This window comes from Primulina eburnea, chromosome 6 (assembly GCF_022965805.1).
Source record: "Primulina eburnea isolate SZY01 chromosome 6, ASM2296580v1, whole genome shotgun sequence".
NCBI classification, from domain to species: Eukaryota; Viridiplantae; Streptophyta; class Magnoliopsida; order Lamiales; family Gesneriaceae; genus Primulina; species Primulina eburnea.
Window position 1 is genome coordinate 16,635,383 of NC_133106.1, and position 25,423 is coordinate 16,660,805.

Genomic DNA, 25,423 nt, shown 5'->3' on the forward strand with positions numbered 1-25,423 from the left:
TTATCCAAAGGCTCTTTACTCAGACCATTCTTAATGAATAAAATTTTATCTTCTCATTTCATTGATATCATTCCAACATTTTTGTATTTCCCATTACAAGTCCACCTTGCACATTTATAACATCCAACTATACGTTTAGCTCTTCGCTTTTTAGCATATGTGCTTTTACTAAATCCTGGCATATGTCTTATTATTAATTCACTTGCTTCCCCAACCAATCGGACTTTTGCTTCAATTATCAAACGGATATCATTCGGTATGCCATATGACATCATCAACCTAAGCCGCTCACATCTAGCTTTATAAATTTTTTTCAACGCATTATCAGGTAAACAAGCAAAATATTTACGAAGATTCATAATACACGCATCCATATTAATATTATTATTATATATATTTCAATTATTTTGGGAAAACTGAAGAAACCGACTTAAACAGTCACGGAGTACCGTTATCCGCCACTTAACCGGGAAATGAACTAGAATCTGCAAAACAAAATGAAAATATCAAACAACTATTGTGGATCATATAAAGGCATAAACTCATCATTAAGAATTTCATTTTCTATAAAAGGCTCAAGTCTTTGCCCATTAACTTTAAACACGTCATTATTTTTAGGATTTTCAATATCAACAGCACCATGAGGATAAACAAATTTGACTATAAATGATCCTGACCACCTCGATCTTAGTTTACCTGGTAATAAATGCAAACGAGAATTATAAAGCAAAAATTTTTGTCCAATTTCAAATGACTTTCTCATAATATTTTTATCATGAAAGACTTTAGTTTTATCTTTATAAATCTTTGAATTTTCATATGCATCATTTCTTAATTCTTCAAGTTCATTTATTTGCAATTTTCTTAATTTAGATGCATCATCTAAATTAATATTAAATGCTTTAATTGCCCAATAAGCTTTATGTTCAAGTTCAACCGGTAAATGACAATGCTTACCAAAAACTAACCTATATGGTTACATCCCTAATGATGTTTTGAATGCTGTTCTATATGCCCATAATGCATCAGTTAATCTTAAAGACCAATCTTTTTGATTTGGATTAACTGTTTTTTCTAAAATTTGTTTTATTTCTCTATTTGCAAGTTCAACTTGACCATTACTTTGAGGATGATATGGGGTAGAAACTTTATGTGTAATGCCATATTTTCTTAACAAAGAAGAAAATGATTTATTTATAAAATGACTTCCCCCATCACTAATTATTGCTCTACGTATTCCAAATCGGCTAAAAATATTTTCTTTTAAAAATTTTATAACAATTTTATGATCATTAGTTCTACATGCAATTGCTTCAATCAATTTTGAAACATAATCAACACCGACCAAAATGTACGTATATCCAAAAGATAATGGAAATGGACCCATAAAATCTATCCCCCAACTATCAAATATTTCAATAATTATGATTGAATTTAAAGACATCATGTTTCGTTTTGAAATTGATCCCATCTTCTGAAAATTTTCACAAGATTTGCAAAATAAATGCGTATCTTTGAATAAAGACGGCCAATAAAATCCATATTGTAATATTTTTGTAGTTGTTTTATTGGATGAAAAATGACCTCCACATGCTTCAGAATGACAATATTTAATAACATTACTTACTTCATTGTCGGGTATGCATCGTCGAAAAATTTTGTCAGGACAATACTTAAATAAGTAAGGATCATCCCAATAAAATTTTTTAACTTCTATCAAGAATTTATTCTTATCCTGTGAATTCCAATGAGAAGGCATTTTATTTGTCACAAGAAAATTTACAATGTTAGCAAACCATGGCATAATAGTAGCATAAAACAACTGATCATCTGGAAAATTTTCATTTATTGGTATTTCATTATGAGATGATTCAGTCATTATTCTAGATAAATGATCGGCTACAACATTTTCTTTTCCTTTTTTATCTTTAATTATAATATCAAATTCTTGTAACAATAAAATCCACCGTATTAATCTTGGCTTAGCATCTTGTTTATTTTATAAATATTTTATGGCAGAATGATCGGTGTAAACAATAGTAGTAGAACCAATTAAATAAGATCGAAACTTATCTAATGCAAACATTACTGAAAGTAATTCTTTTTCAGTAGTTGAATAATTTATTTGGGCACTATTTAAGGTTCGACTAGCATAATAGATTGCGTAAGGTTTTCCTTCTTTTCTTTGTCCTAACACAGCTCCTATAGCATAATCACTTGCATCACACATTAATTCAAATGGTAAAGATCAATCTGGAGGTTGTAAAATAGGTGATGTAACTAAAAGATTAATAATTTTCTTAAAAGCATTTTCACATTTTTGAGTCCATTCAAATTGTGTATCTTTTGTTAAAAGATTAGAAATGTTTTAGATATTATGCTGAAATTTTTTATAAACCTTCTATAAAATCCTGCATGACCCAAAAATGATCGAACTTCTTTAACCGTTTTTGGTGATGTTAAATTATCAATAACATCAACTTTGACTTTATCAACTTCAATTCCTTTTTCAGATATCACATGTCCTAAAACAATCCCAGATTTGACCATATAATGACATTTTTCCCAATTTAAAACAAGATTTTTTTCTTCACATCTTTTTAATACTTCTTCTAGATTTTTAAGACAATTTTCAAATGAGTTTCCAAAAACAGTTATATCATCCATAAAAACTTCTACATATTCTTCAATCATATCACTGAAAATACTTAACATGCATCTTTGAAAAGTAGCCGGAGCATTACATAAACCAAATGGCATTCTTTTAAATGCAAAAGTTCCGAAAGGACAAGTAAAAGTAGTTTTTTCTTGATCTTCTATTGATATAGGTATTTGATAATACCCCGAATACCCATCAAGAAAACAGTATTAAGAATTTCCTGCTACTTTTTCTAGAATTTGATCTAAAAATGGTAGTGGGAAATGATCTTTTCTAGTTGCATCATTTAATTTTCTATAATCAATACACATATGCCAACTAGATAGAATCCTAGCTTGTAATAACTCTCCTTTTCATTTTTTATAACAGTGATGCCTGACTTTTTAGGTACTACTTGTGTTGGACTTACCCATTTACTATCTGAAATTGGATAGATAATTCCAGCGTCTAATAGTTTTAATACTTCATTCTTAACAACTTCCTTCATATGTGGATTTAACCTTCTTTGTGGTTGTTGATATGTTTTAGCATTTTCTTCCAAGTGAATTTTATGTGTACAAATTAAAGGATTCATACCTTTTATATCTTTCAAAGTCCATCCAATTGCATTTTTATATTTTTTAAGTAATTCAATCAAATCTTCTTCTTGATTTGGCAAAAGAGTGGAAGAAATTACAACAGGAAATGTTTTATTTTCACCCAGAAATACATATTTCAATTCTGATGGTAAAACTTTTAATTCAAGTTTTGTATTAACATCTTCTTTAAAATTATTTTTAGACTCGAAACTTTCTATTGAAAAAACTTCAGATTGTTGATTTAAGTTTTCTTCTTGTATATTTTCTTCCACAATTGTTTCAATTTCATTATCATATTCATTTTCATTAATACTTGGTTGTTTACATAAATTGAATACATTAAGTTCTAGAGTCATATTTCCAAAAGACAATTTCATTATTCTATTTCGACAATTAATTAAAGCATTTGAAGTTGCTAGAAATGGTCGTCCCAATATTACTGGAATTTCATTATGTACTTCTATTGGTTGTGTATCCAAAACAATAAAATCTACAGGATATATAAATTTATCAACTTGAACCAACACATCTTCTACAATACCTCTAGGTATTTTGATTGACCTATCCGCCGGTAAAAGAGTAACAGAAGTGGGTTTTAATTCTCCTAAATTAAGTTTTTCATAAACTCAATAAGGAAGTAAATTCACACTTGCTCCCAAATCCAACAAAGCTTTTTTAATTTTATTTTCTCCAATAATACATGAAATTGTGGGACAACCAGGATCTTTATATTTTAAACTAGAATTATTTTGAAGAATAGAACTTACTTGTTCAGCCAAGAATGCTTTTTTCTTCACATGCAATTTTCTCTTCACAGTACATAAATCTTTTAAAAATTTTGCATAAGAAGGTACTTGTTTAATAGCATCTAATAATGGAATATTTATCTTCACTTGTTTAAAAACTTCATAGATATCAGAATCATTTTTTTGTTTTTTATGATTTGTTAATGCATGAGGAAATGGTGGGGGTTTATTTGACTTATTTACTATTTCAGATGATTTATCATTCACCATATTATTCTTAAAATTTAAGGTATCATCATTCTCAAAAGTATCAGGATTATCATCCTTATCTTTGATTTTAAATGATCCTTGTTTTCATTACTATATGGATCATTAACTATTTTACCACTTCTAAGGGTAATAACAGATTTTATTTGATCAATTTTTTCATTTTTTAATTCTTGATTTTGATTTTTAGGATTAGGTTGAGGTTGAGATGGAAATTTTCTTTTTTCATGAATATTAAGTGCAGATGCAAATTTTGCAAGAGTTTCTTTCAAATCACTCATAGATTGACTGTTTTGAATATTGATAGACTCTTGTTTTTGGATAAATGCATGAATTACATCTTAAAAGTTTTTTCTTGGAGGTGTAACATAAGGAATATAACCTTGATGATTTTGGTTATTTTGAAAATATTGTTGTGACGGTTGTGCATTATTATCATTCCTCCAACTAAAATTAGGATGATTTTTCCATCCAGGATTATATGATGGTGAAAAAGGACCTAATATTGTTTTTTGTAATTGTTAACATAATTTGCTTGTTCATTGAGACATTCTTTAAATGAAGGTAATGTTGGACAATCTTTTGTAGCATGATCATGTGCATCACTTATATGACAAACAATTTCTTGAATACTTTTTAGTTGACCACTCTTTTTTTCGTTTCTAATGACTCAATTTTTCTTGCTAAAGATGCAAGTTTAGCTTGAATATCTATATCATCTTTAAGATTATAGATACCACCCCCATTTGTTGAATTATTGTTTTTAGTTGTTGGTAGTTCTATTGTGCCTATATTATCCCAATTTTGAGCATTTTCTGCTAATGAATCCAGATATTCCATAGCTTCATTTGGGTTTTTATCTTCAAAAGTTCCATTATACATGAATTCTATCATTTGCCTATCTTTAGGTATTAGACCTTCATAAAAGTGAGAAACTATTCTCCATGTTTCAAAACCATGATGTGGGCATGTATTAAGTAATTCTTTATATCTATTCCAACATTGATAAAACGTTTCTCCTTGTTTTTGAGAAAAAGTTGTAATTTGTCTTTTAAAAGAGTTTGTTCTATGGGAAGGGAAAAACTTTTTGAGAAATTGTTGTTGCATTTCTTCCCATGATCTTATTGAACTTGATCTTAAATTTTGTAGCCATGTTTTAGCTTTATCTTTTAAAGAAAAAGGGAAAAACTTTAATCGAACTATATCCATGCTACAATTTTGATCATTATAAGTGTTACAAACTTCCTCAAATTCTCTTAGATGCAAATATGGATTTTCAGAATCTAAGCCATGAAAATTTGGTAAAAGTTGAATAATTTGAGGTTTAAAGTTGAAATTAGATGCATCCGGAGTAAAAACTAAACAAGATGGGGCACTAGTTCTAATAGGGTTCATATGGTGCCTAAGTGTTCTTAATTGATCATGTTCTTGATTATTATTATTATTATTATTATTATCATTATCTTGATTATTTGAATTAACATCCATGTTTAAATTATTTTCAGAAACTCGAATAAGTCTACCACTTTTTTTTCGACTCCAAATACTCATACAAAAAAAAAAAACAACACAATACTTATAAATAAAACATATTCAACAAATATAAACTTAATTTATACCTCCCCGGCAACGGCGCCAAAAACTTGCTACTACTTAAATAATAATTCACCCAAGTGTAAGTTGTCTGCAAGTAATATATTTCGTAATACGAGATCGATCCACAGAGAGGTTATTTTGAGTTTAAATTTATTAATTTATAGATTACCAAATGCAATAATGAAGTTTACAAATTATAAATTTTGTCAAGGCTTGAGGATTTATTCTTGGTTTATATAATATTGTTTAACTAAAAGTAAAACAGAAAAAAAAAACCACCATAAATAATGGTTCCAAGAAAATTAAACACATACATAATATAAAATAGTTCCCACTATAGAAAATACCGAATTAACCGATATTTTATATATGGTACCTATGATTATAATTATAACTATATAAATAATTGTATAAAGTAAATGTTAGATTAAATCATTATATTTCATTTAGAACAACCGGCAGAGCCACGCTATTGCCTAAATGAAATATATTGATTTAATAAGTTAATTGCAGTAAAGTAAAAGTTAGTTGCGATAAAGTAAATGTTAGTTGCTGAAAAGTAAAAGTTAGATGGGAGAAAGTAAAAGTTAGATGCGAAAAATAAAAGTTAGTTGCGATAAAGTAAATGTTAGATTGTTAGATGTTAGTATTAAATCATAATATTTCATTTAAAACAACCGGCAGAGCCACGCTATCGTCTAAATGAAATATTATGATATTATTATATAAATATATATATATCTATATATATAATAATAAGTGATGAAATATTTATTGTATCAAAATTAAACAACAAATCAAGATAACCACTTTAATGGTATCAAGCATTTGATGTAAATTGATAACAACAAATAATTCATTTTTATACCTACAATAAAAATAAGTTAGCTAAATGAAAAGAAATAAAGAAAGAATATACAAAATATAAACAATCTTACTTCACCAAGAATGCATCCTCTTCACCTTGACATAATAGATTTAGCTTGCCATAAGTTTACTTTTGATCAACACTAAAATATCACTCATAGTTGAGAACATGAAAGAAAATATATTGGAACTTAGAACTTTGATACACACTCACACTATATTTTACAATGAGATAGAATGATTCTCAAGCTAGCACAAGGCCTCTATTTATAGGCCAAATGAGAGAAAGGGTCAAAAATTTTATTAATGCTATGTAGTTGTAATAGTAGTCTTTGTCTCCTCCAACTCCAATTCCATGTCCCTTCTTTCAATGCCTTGTTTCACGACTTTAATCACCGAATTTGACTCTGCTCAAAACGACGAAAATGTGGAGAATTTTCTGTAGATGAATTTGGCCACCTGATTCACCTCATTTGGATAAATATTGAAATAGTTATGAATTTTTTACTATATGCTGGTCATAGTAAAAATATATTTGTCCTCCTTTTGGTATTTGCACAATTTGATTATCTTAATGAACTTTTTAGGTAATCATGTCTTCTGCAAAGTTGTAGATAATTTCTCAAGGATTCCAAACATGTTTGAATCATCTCCATTTGAATTTTCTAGCTTGAGTTATCATTATTTTACCAACACGTAGAAAACCTGAAAATAAAACATATTTAGTAAAACATTTAAATATAAACAAACAATAATAAAATAACTTAATTTTATAATTTTAATGAAACATAAAATTTAAATACAAGTTTTTAACATATAATAAATTATTAATTTTAAGTTTCATCACATTATCATTCCTCCAACTAAAATTTGGATGATTTCGCCAGCCTGGATTGTAATTTTGAGAAAATGGTTCAAAATTTGACCTTTTGAAATTGTTCAAAACATTGACTTGTTCATGGAGACATTCTTTAAAAGAGGGCAAAGTAGGACAATCTTTTGTAGAATGATCACTTGTATCACAGATGTGACATGCAATTTCTTGAATAGCTTTTAATTGACCATTTTTTTCAATTCAAGTGCCTCAACTTTTCTTGCCAAAGAGGTAAATCTAGCTTGAAGATCATGTTCATCTTTGAGTGTACATACCTCCACCAGATGTAGGAGATTGAATCTTGTTTGATGGTTCGATTGTACCTATAGTGTCTCAATTTTGAGCATTTTAGCTAATGAATCGAGATACTCAATTGCCTCATTTGGATCTTTATCTTCAAATGTTCCATTATACATAAATTCAACCATTTCCCTATCTTTAGGTGTTAAGCCTTCATAAAATTGAGAAACAACTCTACAAATTTCAAAACCATGATGTGGACAAAGATTAATCAATTCTTTGTATCTATCCCAACACTGATAAAAAGTTTCTCCTTGTTTTTGATTGAAAGTAATGATTTGCCTTTTGAAAGAATTTGTTCTATGAGATGGAAAAAATTTTTTCAAAAGATGTTGTTGCAATTCATCCCCAGTTCAAATGGATCCCGATCTAAGATTTTGTAGCCAAGTTTTAGCTTTATCTTTTAAAGAAAAAGGAAAAAGCTTAAGTCGAATGGTGTTCATGCTACAATTTAGATCATTATATGTGTTTCACACTTCTTCAAACTCTCGTAAATGTATGTATTGATTTTCAGAATCTAAGCCATGAAAATTGGGTAAAAGTTGGATACTACCAGGCTTAAAATTGAAATGAGATGCATCAGGGGGAAAAACTATACATGAAGGTGCACTAGTACGTGTAGGATTCATGTGATCTCTAAGTGTTCTTCGTCTATCATGATCATGTTGAGATTGAATTTCATCTTCATTTTCTTGGATGGGTTTTCCGCCATGTTTTGTAAAAATAAAGGGTTATTTCGAATGAATCGACCACTAAGTGTACGTGACCAAATGCTCATGCAAATGCAAATTCAAAAGAATAAAAACACACAAAAGCAATAAAAATTCAATGAAAGAAAAACAAACTATAAACAAAATTAAATAGACTTGAAATTAAATTATACTTCCCCGGCAACGGCGCCAAAAACTTGTTGCGACTTTGATTGTTGCACTCCCAAGAGTAGGTTGTCCACAAGTAGTATAATTCGATGAGTTCGAATATCATATCCACAAGGAAGCTAAGGTAATTACAAGTCCACTACAATGCCTTTTTATTTATTTTTTATTTTAGTTGTTTGAATCTTTAATTGGTAATTTTTAATTGTTCAAATTTTAATTTGAGTAGTTGAGATTAAAGGATCCACTCTTGGTAATTTAATAAAGTTAACATTAACGAACATTATTGAAATCCACTCAATAAAATGGTTCCAATATATTAAATAATAATATTTATATTATGTTATATATTATTATCTTATAAATATATAATATATACCAAAACTTATAAATGTTGTCAAGTATTTATTGTGCTATATATATTTGTAAACACTAAATCAAGGTTCCCACTTTAAATGGTTGGTAAAACCAAACTAACATTTAAATGGTACCAAGAAATTAATATTATGATAAATTTATATATAGTAAATCAAGGTTCCCACTTTAAAAGGTTGGTAAAACCAAACAAACATTTAAATGATTTCAAGTAATTTAATATTATAATATATTCATATACAATAAATCAAGGCATCCACTTTAAATGGTTGGTAATACCAAACTAACATTTAAATGGTTCCAAGAATTTAGTGTAACATATAGCAACAATAAATCAAAACTCTCACTTATAAGTAGGGTATAAAAATGCTTAAAAAAATAAATATAACATAAACAATAAATAATGATTAAATAATATAAAACATAGATTCTTACCTTTTAGTAACCTTATATCATGTCAAAAGTTTCACATTTTCATCTCAACTTTAGGAAGTTAGCTATTCAGTATTCAAAGTGTAAAACTTTGAATATGAAATTAACATGCTAATTATATTTAAATGAAGAAATAAAAGAAAAATATAGAGAGAAATATTATGAAATCAAAGGTTTGTCCATAGAATGAGAGATATCTCAATACATTACAATGCACCCCTATTTATAGCCAAATTTGGGGAGACAACCACAAATAAAATATTATTTTTTTACACATAAGTCTTCATTGATGTTCCAAGATACTATATTATATTACACATCACTTTTGAAAATCTTCTTCTATGAATTTGCTTCTTCACATAAAAAGAAACGTGTGGATAATTGAGTTGTCTAGTTGTGGTATTTTTTTCAAACAATTTGACCAAGTAATTTGAGAGATATGGTCAAAATACTAGAGCATGTTAAAACTGTCACTCCTTTGGTAACTTTATTTGTTGCTTAATTTGATCCCAATTGTGAGATGATTTTTATCTCATGCTTGCCACCAATATTGTAGATATTAACATCAACTTTCTACAGGTCCAAGAATCATCTTAATCCCATTTGCAACGCCAAGTTTATTCTTGTTTTATCGAACTTGTAAAAATTAGTAAAAACATATAATTACACAACTACTTATATTTTATACAATTTATTATAAAACATATAATATTTAAATATTTAATAAAACAAAAACTATATATTTATATTATATGTTTATCGCACCTCCCAACCAGCTTATTTCTAGTCTCTAGCAATTTAAGCGTTAATAGCAATACAAAACATATTGATTAATTTAAATAGAAATGTAATCAAAACTATCTAAGTGTTTAAATTAAATTTGAAAACTGTCAAAATTATATCAAGATCATCATAATTATAATTTATGAAATAATTTGAGATGATCAATTCAAAGCTTATTTCAGGTAGTTAAATGTACACGGCCTTCAGAAATTTCTAGTAAGAGTCTCAACTCCATATCCTCACAGGTTAATAAATGTTTCAATTTATGGCAACGATTTCTCTCATGGAGTTGGAATACAGATAAATGCTCAGAAAAATGGTTTACAGAATGCAGACAAACAAACTAGCCAAACTAATCAAAAGATAAAAAATCCATTGATTCAAAATCTAGTTGTTCTTATTATATATTTTTTCCTGATATATATATATATATATATATATATATATATATATATATATATATATATATATATTCATAACATCATGGAATCAGACTAAGTTTATGCTTCTTGACCACATATTTATTTAATTTGTACAATAAATTTCTCTCTTTCTTTTTTTTTTTTATGAGAGATATATGGGTCGTAGCATATAACTTAAAAAATTACATAGATCTTCAATATCTTTCTTTTTTGTATTTTTCTCTTTTTTTTCAGGAAATATCAATTTTTTTTTTCAAAATAAGAACTCAAGATCTGAACAATAGATAGTCTCTCTCATGATCAATAAAGGCTCGAAAGCTGTTTTCTCAGTCCTCTCCACTGACTCACAAAATATGTGTGAGTTTAAAATTTTAGGCACTCTTATAATGTAAAGACCCGTATTTCGTATTCATAATTTTGCGGAATTATTAAAAATTTTCTAAATAAATAAATATCTTGCTCAATTTATAAAATAAACATGTAAATAACATAACCTTAAAATAACAGCGGAAGTCAACATTGTATTTCAAACACCAATTTAAAAATAATCCAACATGTTAAAATCGAGTTTGAATAATAAAAGGTGCATAAACAAAATCATGAGTTCCTCGGGTTTACTACTGCTATCCCAAGATCGCTCACTGGTCTCCGCCCGCGGTCTCGACCTCATCAGTACCTACAACAATCAAGTCTAGTGAGTCTAAAGACTCAACATGTATATATCAGTGAACAACAAGTAAATATATCATAAAATCACATGCATCATAAAATAAAGTATCGTAGAGCGTACGATGAAAATCGTATCATGAATAATTATAACAACGTGCATATCTGAAAATTCATACGTAAAAGCTTTGCTCAATATAGCTCTGTCATAACATATCATAATTTTTCTGATAGAGATAATGTTTCTAAGCAAGTGGACCATAACACAGCGTAAGCGCCTGATCAGACTAAACCACAGTATACTGGGCGGTAGAGATCAATCACAGCCTTTGGACTGGATGTCCGTACCCATACATAATCATAAACCGGTCGTAAGTCACCGGGCGGAGAGGTCCGCGGTTGCGCCTACCGACTTCCAAACCCATAAACGTAAGGTGGCCACAAGACATATAGCATATATCTAAAAAATAAACATTTTATATTTTTATGCACGTAATATAATTATAACCTTATTTTACCAGATGAGTTGGATCGAACCGACTTAGAATTAAGTCGCAGCAAGCCTGGGAACTGTGGGGACCCGGGCTCTAACTCAGTTCTTTTGGGATTTATTGGATCTTTGCTCGAAAATGTGGGTCAAAATTTTGCTTTTAACATTAATTCAAATGTATAATTAAAGCATAACATGTCTATATTAATTAAACAACATAATGTACATACAAGTCTGTTTAGTACAATCCTACGCTAGTGTTTAATTACCAACTACAAACATCAGTAGTACAAGTCTAATAAGCAAACACTAGAAATCTTCAACGCCCGAGATCTCCACGCTATCATCAATCTCTCATCTAGCTCGAGACCCAGATCCTGCCCCACCTGTTGCCATGCACACATACAGACACGACAACAACCGGATAACTCCGGTGAGAACACATCCCAGTATAAAACATGTATGCATGCAATGTAATAAATCATACACCAATGCATAGCATATATCAATGCACATGAATATAAAATCTACAACATGTAAAGGAATACAAGTCTGTATTCAACGTCTAGTTTTTGACTCGATTCTCTAATCTAGGGATCCCGGTGTGAATAAGACGGTCTGTCACCTACCCAACCACTCGGGGTGACGGTACGTCTTATTCTTAGACTTCGGTCAACTCTGTATCGAGGGTCTACACATAGAGAAAATCTACTACTATGCGTCGATACACCGAAACGTCTAGTTTTGGCCGATCTGCCAATATCTCCTATCTCAGAACTTGAATATAAATCAATAAACAAGACGTTACATAATCAAATGTAATAACAATCTAGTATCTGATTTAGGGAAACTCGTATCAAATCTGAATCGAGTTGTACAATCCCGTGACCACATGCATTATACCTTTCTTGTCGAATAGTCGGTGTCGTAGTCGAAGTTCTCGAATTCAATGTAGCCAATACCAATCTGAAATGGCAATGTGTAGACACATTCTATCAAAATACATCTCAATCAACTCATATACAAATCAACACTTGGTTTTGATACAATTCGACGGCATAACGGCGTAGTCTCGCGATACCGATAATTCAACCATATCATACCCAATCACAAGCAACTCATACTATCATCAAAACATCAACATATATTCTGAAATCTGTATATTTTCGGTCTATCACATGCTGGTAATTCTCGAACATCTACATGGTATCCGAAATTCAATCGGATTGAATTTCTACGATACTCAATATACCAAAAACACATATTTCTAACAAAATCATAACTTCTCCAACATATGAATTTCGAAGCATGCTGGAAATGAACAATACTTACATCCTTAGCTAGCTCTTGTTGCAAGGATCAAAAATCTGTACTCGAAATTAAAATCGGATAGCTAGTTGTTACATAATCTCAATTCTAATATGAAGGAACTTTTGAAGAAAACAAAGGGGAACTCTCGGTGCTCTCAGCTGCTGGAATGAAGAATGAAGATTTAGCAATTTCATGTATATATACATGCCATGTGTCAAGCCAAGAAAAAAAGGTGGCACTCTCGCATGCAGCACCGCAGGTGCGCTCATGTTTCGGCAGCATTTCATTTTCCAGAAATCGTCGACCGCGGGTGCGGTGATGCTACGGCAAAACTTCATAATTCTGAATAACACACCGCGGGTGCGGTCTTGTCCGAGACGCAGGTGCGGTATGGCTTCGGCCATTCTTGGCAAATTCTATCTTTTTCATCTAACACTTCTTATAATATGACATGCATTCTCACCTCTTCAAATCTAACATCAATGACCACTAATAATTTTTCGAGCCTTACATTTCTCCCCCTCTTAGACAGGAGTTCGTCCTCGAACTCGTAAGTAAATAATCATGCAAATAGGTATGAAACAGTATAATCAAAACCGAAAGGAAGACTTACATCATATGAATAGCTCGGGGTGTTTCTGTCTCATATCCGACTCTGTCTCCCAAGTTGCTTCCTCAATACCATGACGACTCCACTGAACCTTCACAAGCGGAATGGTCTTGGTTCTAAGCTGTTTCTCTTTCCGATCAAGAATCTGTATTGGTCTTTCAACATAACTCAGAGTTTGATCTAACTCGGCTTCGTCAGGCTGAATGACATGAGAATCATCTGACATATATCTGTGCAACATCGATACATGGAATACGTCATGTATTCCCGACAAAGAAGGAGGAAGAGCAAGTCTGTAAGCTCGATCGCCAATCTTCTCAAGAATCTCATACGGACCGACGTATCTAGGAGACAACTTTCCACGTTTGCCAAATCGGACAATGCCTCTGAAAGGTGAGATCTTCAAAAATACTCTGTCTCCCCGCTCAAATACCAACGGTCTGCGTTTGACATTGGCGTATTTCGCTTGCCTATCCTGTGCCGTCTTCATTCGTTTCTGAATGATCTTCACTTTCTCGGTCATCTCACGAATCATATCAGGCCCCAACTCTGGTACTTCCGAGATATCATCCCAGTACAACGGAGATCTGCACTTCTTTCCGTATAAAGCTTCGAACGGTGCCATCTCAATGCTAGTCTGATAGCTATTGTTGTATGAAAACTCACACAACGGCAACGAATCTTGCCAACTAGTACCAAAGTCTAGTACTACAGCTTTCAACATGTCCTCTAAGGTCTGGATAGTCCGCTCTGACTGTCCATCTGTCTGGGGATGATAAGCAGTGCTCAGGTGTAAAGTCGTACCCAAAGCCTGCTGCAAACTGTGCCAGAAATGAGAAGTAAATCGTGGATCACGATCTGATACGATCGACTTCGGCACACCGTGCAATCTGACGACCTCTCTGACATACAACTCTGCCATCTGATCATGTCGATAGGTCATTCTGTACGGAATAAAGCACGCTGATTTGGTCAGTCTGTCTATCACAACCCAATTCGCGTCACAGCCCCGCGAAGATTGAGGTAACTTCGTCATGAAATCCATGGAAATGTGATCCCATTTCCATTCAGGAATAGACAAACTCTGAAGTAAACCTCCGGGCTTCTTTCTTTCTGCCTTCACCTGCTGGCAATTCAAACATTTAGACACAAATTCTGCAATATCTGTCTTCATCTGCTTCCACCAGAATTGCGTCTTCAAATCATTGTACATCTTCCTGCCACCAGGATGAATGCTGAACCGACTACAGTGTGCCTCTGACAGGATCTGTCGTCTCAAATCTGAAACCTCTGGCACTACTAGACGGTTATTCACATACAGAACAGAATCTCTAATCTGATACTCTGATATATGACCAGCTCTGACCATATCAATCGATCTCTGAACGCTCGGATCAGTTCTCTGTGCTTCTTTGACCCTCAAGATTAGATCTGGCTCAATCTGAATCGCAGCAAGTCGCAACGGTCTACTCTCTGTATCAAACGTAAACCCAGACAAGCAACAATCCTCTACTAAATTCGATACACCTACTGTCGACAAAGAAAGAGCACATACTTTTCGACTCAAAGCGTCTGCCGCTGCATTCGACTTCTCTGGATAGTACTTGATCTCGCAATCAAAATCTTTCAGCAGATCAAGCCATCGTCGCTGCCTCATGTTCAACTCTGACTGAGAAAAGAGGTACTTCAGGCTCTTATGATCGGAATAGATCCCAAATTTCTCACCATACAGTTAATGACGCCAGATCTTGAGTGCAAAGACAATCGCCGCCAATTCAAGATCATGAATCGGGTAACGGGTCTCGTGTGGCTTCAGCTGTCTAGAGGCGTACGCTATCACGTGTCCTCGCTGCATAAGAACACATCCTAACCCTCGGTGAGATGCGTCACAATATACAACAAACTCACCTGTACCTGAAGGAATCGTCAAGACAGGCGCACTAGTCAGCCTTTTCTTCAACTCTACAAAACTGGCTTCACAATCTTCGGACCACACAAATGGCATGTTCTTCTGTGTCAACTGAGTGATAGCTTCGCTATACTGGAGAAATCTCGGATAAAACGACGATAATACCCTGCAAGACCCATGAAACTACGTATCTCAGGCACAGAAGTCGCTCTCGGCCAATTGATAACAGCCTCAACTTTACTCGGATCTACTGCAATACCATCTCCAGATATAATGTGTCTCAAAAAGACAACCTGTTTCAGCCAGAATTCGCACTTGGACAGTTTGGCATACAACTGCTCATTTCTTAAAGTCTTCAATACAATTCTCAGATGATCTGCATGCTCAGTCAGACTTTTCGAATATACCAAAATATCATCAATAAACACAATCACAAAATCATCTAAATATCTCTGAAAGATGCGGTTCATCAAACTCATAAATACCGCTGGTGCATTCGTTAAACCAAAAGGCATAACAATAAACTTGTAGTGCTCATACCTGGTTCGGAATGCAGTCTTCGGAATATCAACGTCTCTAACTCTGAGCTGATGATACCCTGATCTCAAATCAATCTTCGAGTAAACCGAAGATCCTTGAAGCTGATCAAATAAGTCATCGATGCGAGGCAAAGGATACTTGTTCTTTTCTGTTGCCTTGTTCAACTGTCTGTAATCAATACATAACCGCATCGAACCATCTTTCTTTCGAACAAATAGCACCGGAGCACCCCAAGGTGATACACTCGGTCTGATGTATCCCTTGGACAGAAGGTCTTCTAACTGTGCTTTCAACTCTTTCAGCTCTATTGGTGCCATCCTATACGGAGTTCTCGAAATAGGAACAGAACCGGGCATAAGATCTATGCTGAAATCAACCTCTCGGACTGGAGGCAATCCCGGAATCTCATCTGGAAAAACATCTGCAAACTCGCAAACCACTGGCAGATCTGCCAAAGCTGGGCTCTACTTCAGTAGATCTACTGAATATACGAGAAAGCCCTCTGCTCCTCTCTGAAGCAATCTACTCATAGTCAGAGCAGATACTAAGGGAATCCGAGATCTGGAACCCTTTCCGTAGAATTTCCACTCATCTGTCATTTCGGGTCTAAATCTGACAATCTTGTGGAAACAATCTACAGTGGCCATGTACTTGGTTAACATATCTATGCCAACTATACAATCAAAATCAGCTAAACCAAGTACTACACAATCTAGATCAATCTCATGCCCCTCAAACTGAAGCATACAGTGTCTAACAGTAGTCACAGATATCAGACCACTTCCCAACGGAGAAGCTATAGACACTACAGTCGACAGAGACTCAACAGGCAATGAATATCTCAATGCAAAATGCTCAGATATGAATGTATGTGATGCACCTGTGTCAATCAACACATATGCAGGATAACCGCAAAGAAAACAGTTACCTACTATCACGTCATCGGGCGCATCCTGAGCCTGCTCCTCTGTCAAGGCAAAGACACGGGCCTGCTGTCTGGGAGGTTGACTCACTGTCTGACTACCTCCTGATTTCTGCTGGGTCTGTACAGATGTTGGCTGGAAAGAGTGTACAGAGGATGCCTGTCTCTCCATCTGTGGCACTGGTGCTGATGACCCTGTACTCTGGAATCGTTGTGCACCTCTCTGGGGACAAACTCTGGCAAAGTGTCCCGGCTGTCTACAGATGTTGCAGCGTCCCATAACTCCTTGACACTGCTCCGTGGCATGTCGCCCTCTGCACGAACTGCAATACGCGCCACTATAATCTGAACCCTGACCTCTCTGTCGAGATCCACTTGATCTCGATGAAGTACTCCCGGATTTCTTAAACTGCTTGCCCTTAGCCTTCAGAAATTCCTTCTTGCCACTACTACTAGATCCACTATCAAAGCGAGGAGGAGGTGGTGGAAACTGAACGGCGGTAGGCTGTGGCTGTCTATGCCCCTGAGCACTGTAAGAAGCGCCTCGCTGCCTGATCAGGCCAGCCTCTGCTCCCTTCGCTCGGTTCAATGCCTCTGAAAAAGTATTAGGTCGTCCCGTGTTCACCAAAGTAAAGACATCTGGATTCAACCCGTTGATGAACTGATCGGCCACTGCCTCGTCGTTCCCTGCCACATGAGGTGCAAATCGTAGCAATGCAGAAAATTTAGCAACATACTACTCAATATTCCACTGTCCCTGCCTCAGATTCGCAAATTCAGCTCCTTTATCTTTTCGGTAGGAGACGGGGAAGAAGCGCTGATAGAACTCATCCTTGAAAACTTTCCACGTAATGTCAATGCCTCGGTGCTCCAAGGCTCTCTTCGCAGTCAACCACCAGCTCTTTGCAACCTCTTGCAGCTGATGCCCTACCAATTTCACACGTCGCTCATCAGTATATGCCAAAGACTCAAACAAAATCTCCATATCGTCAAGCCAGCTCTCGCACTCTACTGCACTCTCTGTGCCCTTCAGCGTAGGAGGATGAAAAGACTGAAACCTCTTCAGTAAGGTCTCCATCGGCGTAGCGGTGACATCCATCTGTGCACCTGATGTGCTACCCTGCTCTGGCTGTGGTTCTGGTATACGTCTAGGCGGCATAAATCTGATTATCAAACTGATTAGTACACAATCAATATCATCTGTCTCTGCCCTCCTCTGATCATAACCTCTGATCGAGAATCGGTTCTGATTCAGGCTTGACAAGTATATGCTGTAAATCAACTCTAATACAATACAACATATAATAGGGAAAGCAATAAATCATGCTAGCACATCAAAAGCAAGGAAGATGACTCGATCTACCCCGCTCATTCTATTCTATCTCAGTCTACAGAACCTACAGCTCTGATACCACCTGTTGTGGGGACCCGGGCTCTAACTCAATTCTTTTGGGATTTATTGGATCTTTGCTCGAAAATGTGGGTCAAAATTTTGCTTTAACATTAATTCAAATGTATAATTAAAGCATAACATGTCTTTATATTAATTAAACAACATAATGTACATACAAGTCTGTTTAGTACAATCCTACGCCAGTGTTTAATTACCAACTACAAACATCAGTAGTACAAGTCTAATAAGCAAACACTAGAAATCTTCAACGCCCGAGATCTCCACGCTATCATCAATCTCTCATCTAGCTCGAGACCCAGATCCTGCCCCACCTGTTGCCATGCACACATACAGACACGACAACAACCGGATAACTCCGGTGAGAACACATCCCAGTATAAAACATGTATGCATGCAATGGAATAAATCATACACCAATGCATAGCATATATCAATGCACATGAATATAAAATCTAAAACATGTAAAGGAATACAAGTCTGTATTCAACGTCTAGTTTTTGACTCGATTCTCTAATCTAGGGATCCCGGTGTGAATAAGACGGTCTGTCACCTACCCAACCACTCGGGGTGACGGTACGTCTTATTCCTAGACTTCGGACAACTCTGTATCGAGGGTCTACACATAGAGAAAATCTACTACTATGCGTCGATATACCGAAACGTCTAGTTTTGGCCGATCTTCCAATATCTCCTATCTCAGAACTTGAATATAAATCAATAAACAAGACGTTACATAATCAAATGTAATAACAATCTAGTATGTGATTTAGGGAAACTCGTATCATATCTGAATCGAGTTGTACAATCCCGTGACCACATGCATTATACCTTTCTTGTCGAATAGTCGGTGTCGTAGTCGAAGTTCTCAAATTCAATGTAGCCAATACCAATCTGAAATGGCAATGTGTGGACACATTCTATCAAAATACATCTCAATCAACTCATATACAAATCAATACTTGGTTTTGATATAATTCGACGGCATAACGGCGTAGTCTCGCGATACCGATAATTCAACCATATCATACCCAATCACAAGAAACTCATACTATCATCAAAACATCAACATATATTCTGAAATCTGTATATTTTTGGTCTATCACATGCTGGTAATTTTCGAACATCTATACGGTATCCGAAATTCAATCCGATTGCATTTCTACGATACTCAATATACCAAAAACACATATTTCTAACAAAATCATAACTTCTCCAACATATGAATTTCGAAGCATGCTGGAAATGAACAATACTTACATCCTTAGCTAGCTCTTGTTGCAAGGATCACAAATCTGTACTCGAAATTAAAATCGGATAGCTAGTTGTTACATAATCTCAATTCTAATATGAAGGAACTTTTGAAGAAAACAAAAGGGAACTCTCGGTGCTCTCAGCTGCTGGAATGAAGAATGAAGATTCAGCAATTTCATGTATATATACATGCCATGTGTCAAGCCAAGAAACAAAGGTGGCACTCTCGCATGTAGCACCGCGGGTGCGGTAAGTTTCTTAGCGCGGGTGCGCTCATGTTTCAGCAGCATTTCATTTTCCAGAAATCGTCGACCGCGGGTGCGGTCTCTGCAAGACCGCGGGTGCGGTGATGCTACGGCCAAACTTCATAATTCTGAATAATACACCGCGGGTGCGGTCTTGTCCGAGACGCAGGTGCGGTATGGCTTCGGCCATTCTTTGCAAATTCTATCTTTTTCATCTAACACTTCTTATAATATGACATGCATTCTCACCTCTTCAAATCTAATATCAATGACCACTAATAATTTTTCGAGCCTTACAGGAACGATCCAACTCATCCGGTAAAATAAGGTTATAATTATATTACGTACATAAAAATATAAAATGTTTATTTTTGAGATATATGCTATATGTCTTGTGGCCACCTTACGTTTATGGGTTTGGAAGTTGGTAGGCGCAACCGAGGACCTCTCCGCCCGGTGACTTACTGACCGGTTTATGATTATGTATGGGTACGAACATCCAGTCCAAGGGATGTGATTGATCTCTACCGCCCAGTATACTGTGGTTTAGTCTGATCAGACGCTTACGCTATGTTATGGACCACTTGCTTAGAAACTTTATCTCTACCAGAAAAATTATGATATGTTATGGCAGAGCTCTATTGAGCTGTGGGGACCTGGATGCTAATCATGTTCTTAATCATCATTGGGACTAATTAATCAATTATAAAACAGGATCTAAATTTTTTATTTTTTCTTAAATGCGAAACGTAGTGAAATAAAACATATATACATCTCAGTATAAAAGTACAATCCTGTACTACATACATTTATTCAACTAAGGTTTAACAGCTAATATCAAGTGTCCAAACCTATCTCTAATCCAAGTCCGGAGCCTCCACTCTAATCACGATCTCTCTTTATCTCCTAGATCCTGAACCTGTCCCACCTGTTGTCAAGCACACATACAAACACGACAACAGCCGGATAATTCCGGTGAGAATATAATCCTAGTATAAATCAACAAAACATGCAATCATATAAACAAATATAAAGCATGTAACAGATAACAGCAATATGTATCAAAATCTGAAACATAATCAATATCAGACTGTCGACAATGCTCGTAACTCTACAATTCAGACTAGACTCAATCCTAGTCTAGGGATCCCGGTTTCCAGAAGTTGGCATTCCATATCGATCACCAGTAATAGAAGAAATTTCAATTCTATCCACTTCGATATGGTATCGATCACCAGTAATAGAAGAAGCTCTGATTCTACCCACATCGATATAGTATCGATCACCAGTAATAGAAGAAACTCCGATTCTATCCACATCGATATGATATCGATCATCAGTAATAGAAGAAGTTATGATTTTATCCACATCGATACGGTACCGATCACTAGTAATAGAAGAAGCTACAATTCTATCAACATTGATAGCCAATCATCCGGTGATAGACTTTGGTAATATTGCCAATACACTATCTTGTGACATCATGCAATGTGCCCGTGGCGATCCCGCCACCATCAGGCACTTCTGTCACAAGATTACTCGTCTAATACCTGCTATCTATAAATCAAGAGAACAAGTACATCAATCAAGTCAATGCAAATATCAATGCAATAAAGTAAAGTATGTGATTTAGGGAAACTCAAGTCTAAACCGACTCAAGTCGATCTCCCAATACCACATGGACTTATACCTTTCGTTTGTAGTCACGGTCTGAGGCAATATCAATTCTGAACTCAAGACTATCTCTGTAAATCTGAAACGACATATTTACAATCATAATATCAATATTCCATTCTCAATTCAACCATGAATCTGATTAATCTGGATTTAATTCAAATCATCGGCATAACGGTACAATCTCAGTATCCCCGTCAATACCATATCAACAGACATCAATTACAAATCATAACTCATATCCAATATAATCTGAAATCAATCAATAATCCAAATCTGTCCAATTTCAGATCAATATAATCATAATATCATAACAATTCCATAATCAGTCCGTTTCTCAATCTGACTTCGTTTCTACGATGTCTAGCATGCCAAGAACATCTTACATGAATCCTATTCAATTCTGACAATAGCATAATTTCTAAACATGTCAAAACGTAGAAAAACTTACGTTCAGTTGTAGCATACGTCGATAGAAACACACTACTGTAATCGGATTCAAAATCAGATGGACGGATTTTTCACAAAAGGCGTAAGGATTTTTCACAACTTCTCAGAAGCCTTTCTCGATTTCCATCTCGTTTCTTTGTTTTTGAAGAATGTAATGTACGTATATATAAATATATATATATATATACACACGTAACATGCATTAAGGAAAATGGCTCATCCTACATTCAACACGTCTCGCGCATATGCTCGACCCTCCTCCGCGCATATGCGCGAGGCAATAAGCCCTGGCGCGTGTCTACACGGTAGCTCGCGCATATGCGCGCCCTTACTCGGCGCATATGCGCGAGGCCATTACTCAAAATTGCCAACTCTCGGGTTATCTCGCGCATATGCACGGAGACACGTCGCGCATATGCGCGAGGCTCTCTGGACATGGCGTGCACAGCTCGTGCATATGCGCGCACACCCACCGTGCATATGCGCGAGACTCTCTGCCCACTTTGCGCATGTGCGCATCTCATGGCGCGCATGTGCGCGAGAGGTACTGTCCTAGCACATAATTCATTTAACGCCGACTCAAATAGTGTCCCGATTAATCTTTTTATAATCACCTTGAATTATAACTCAATAATCGTTAATTAATAGTGATTAATTCTCGGACATTACATGAGCAAAGCTTTTACGTATGAATTTTCAGATATGCACGTAGTTATAATTATTCACGATACGCTTTTCACCGTACGCTCTATGATACTTTATTTTATGATGCATGCGATTTTATGATATATTTACTTGTTATTCACGATATATACATGTTGAGTCTTTAGACTCACTAGACTTGATTGTTGTATGTATTGATGAGGTCGAGACCGCGGGCGGAGACCAGTGAGCGATCTTGGGACATCAGTAGTAAACCCGAGGACCTCATGTGTGAGGCCCGGGGCCGAAGAGGGCTGGGGGTGATCGCCGGTTCCATGAGGTGGCACGGACAATGAGCGGCTCCTGGCAGGCTTCTAGGTGGAGGGAACATGAATGAACCGTTCTTACACCGGAAGGAGAGGGATTCCGAGACTGTTCAATGTAATGGACTGTACAGTTGAAGAGGGCTTAAAAGATTTGATTGGTACTACTCATATCACGAAGGTGCACGCTGGAAAGACCCGTCTTGATACAGTGAGGACACTCATCGAATCTGGGGTGTTACAGTGGTATCAGAGCCGACCTCTCCGAGTACGGTGTGGTTCGGGGACGAACCAAGCGGAAGCTGGTGGGCATGTGAGGCCCGGGGCCGAAGAGAGCGGGGGGTGATCGCCGGTTCCATGAGGTGGCACGGACAATGAGCGGCTCCTGGTAGGCTTCTAGGTGGAGGGAACATGAATGAACCGTTCTTACACCGGAAGGAGAGGGATTCCGAGACTGTTCAATGTAATGGACTGTACAGTTGAAGAGGGCTTAAAAGATTTGATTGGTACTACTCATATCACGAAGGTGCATCTTCTTTTCGCTAGCTCATCACATAAGAACTCCAAAGTTAAGCGTGCTTGACTTGGGGCAATTTTGGGATGGGTGACCTCCTGGGAAGTTTCCCAGGATGCGTGTGAGTAGGGACATAAGCACGCTGGAAAGACCCGTCTTGATACAGTGAGGACAGTCATCGAATCTGGGGCGTTACATCATGATTTAGTTTATGCACCTTTTATTATTCAAACTCGATTTTAACATGTTGGATTATTTTAAAATTGATGTTTGAAATACAATGTTGACTTCCGCTGTTATTTTAAGGTTATGTTATTTACATGTTTATTTTATAAATTCGGCAAGATATTTATTTATTTAGAAAAAATTTAATAATTCCGCAAAATTATGAATACGAAATACGGGCCTTTACATATAAGGTATATCTTGGGCCATATACTTTAATACCTGATTTTATCACAATGGTTAATCACTCAAAAAGATTTCATAAATCATATTTTTATATTGATCAGAATATTAAAATTGGATTTTTTTTTAAAATAAAAATTTAAACATTCTTAAATAGATTAATGCATGTTCTAATTTAAATCTTTCAAACATGTAATGTATGACATTTTTGCAAAAACTACTAAGATACAAACAATAAACATGATTTTATTTTAAAATAAATATATATATATAAATGTATATATTTTAAAAAAATTTATATTTTTTTTAAATTTGTTCTCCCCTCAATCAGAATAGTGACATTGTCCCTAATGTCAAAATAACTATTAATAAAGAGTACATAATGAAAGAGATATCACCTGGAATTTTATTGAAGATAACAAACTGAAACAAACGCAAACCAATCCACGACTTTTGGATAAATGATCCAACTTCCTTTTCTTACTGCTTGATTGCGACCAATTGATCTTTGTTATCATCGGATCAGGCTTATGAACAAAAGCTTCCAAATTATCAATTAATTGGTCGGCAGTCGAAGCACAGATGAGCATCCGTCGTGAATTTTCTGAAATGAAATTCTGTTCCACAACTTTATCAAGAAATGTCAACAAACTGTCATAATAATTATTGATATTCAATAAGCCAAAATGTTTATTATGGATATTAAGTTGTGCACAAGAAACAGTGTGAAAAATTTCTTCTAATGTATCAAAACCACTTGGTAGTGCGATAAAAACATCAGAATTTTCAATCATTTGAGTGATTCTTTCATACATAGAAGAAACTTTTAATTCCTCCCCAATCGTAACACATGTAATATTTCTTTCAGCTAAAGCTGTAGGAATAATACCCAAAACCTGACTACCTCTAATATGAGCAGATGTTGAAACAGATCTCATTAACCCAATATTACCTCCCCCATATACCAAGTGAATTTTTCTCTCAGCCAATATCTTTCCAAGATTATTCGCTGCTTCTACAAACACTTCATTTTTTCCAGGACTCGACCCACAAAATATACAAATATTTTTCAATGTTTGTGCAGAGGATCCAGCCATGTTTTTACTTTTTTTTTTGGTCTGCGAAAATAGAGAGAAAGATGAGAGATTTTATAGGGTTAATATGTTATCATGACAAAACTATGGGTCACAGCTGTAAACAGAATAAATAGTAAAAACAATAATGACACACATGCATATAAACAGTATTGTGATTGTGGCTCACAATTTTCCTCTGGTTTT

General features: G+C 34.9%; 2 non-coding genes across 2 annotated transcripts; both read left to right on the forward strand.

Annotated features, from left to right (window-relative positions):
- Positions 1 to 5,202: 5,202 nt before the first annotated feature.
- On the forward strand, positions 5,203 to 5,313 carry LOC140835584 (small nucleolar RNA R71). The gene has a single exon (XR_012118907.1). It is a non-coding gene; the product is annotated as a small nucleolar RNA R71 (small nucleolar RNA).
- A 2,760-nt stretch (positions 5,314 to 8,073) lies between these two features.
- On the forward strand, positions 8,074 to 8,182 carry LOC140835595 (small nucleolar RNA R71). The gene has a single exon (XR_012118918.1). It is a non-coding gene; the product is annotated as a small nucleolar RNA R71 (small nucleolar RNA).
- Positions 8,183 to 25,423: the final 17,241 nt, after the last annotated feature.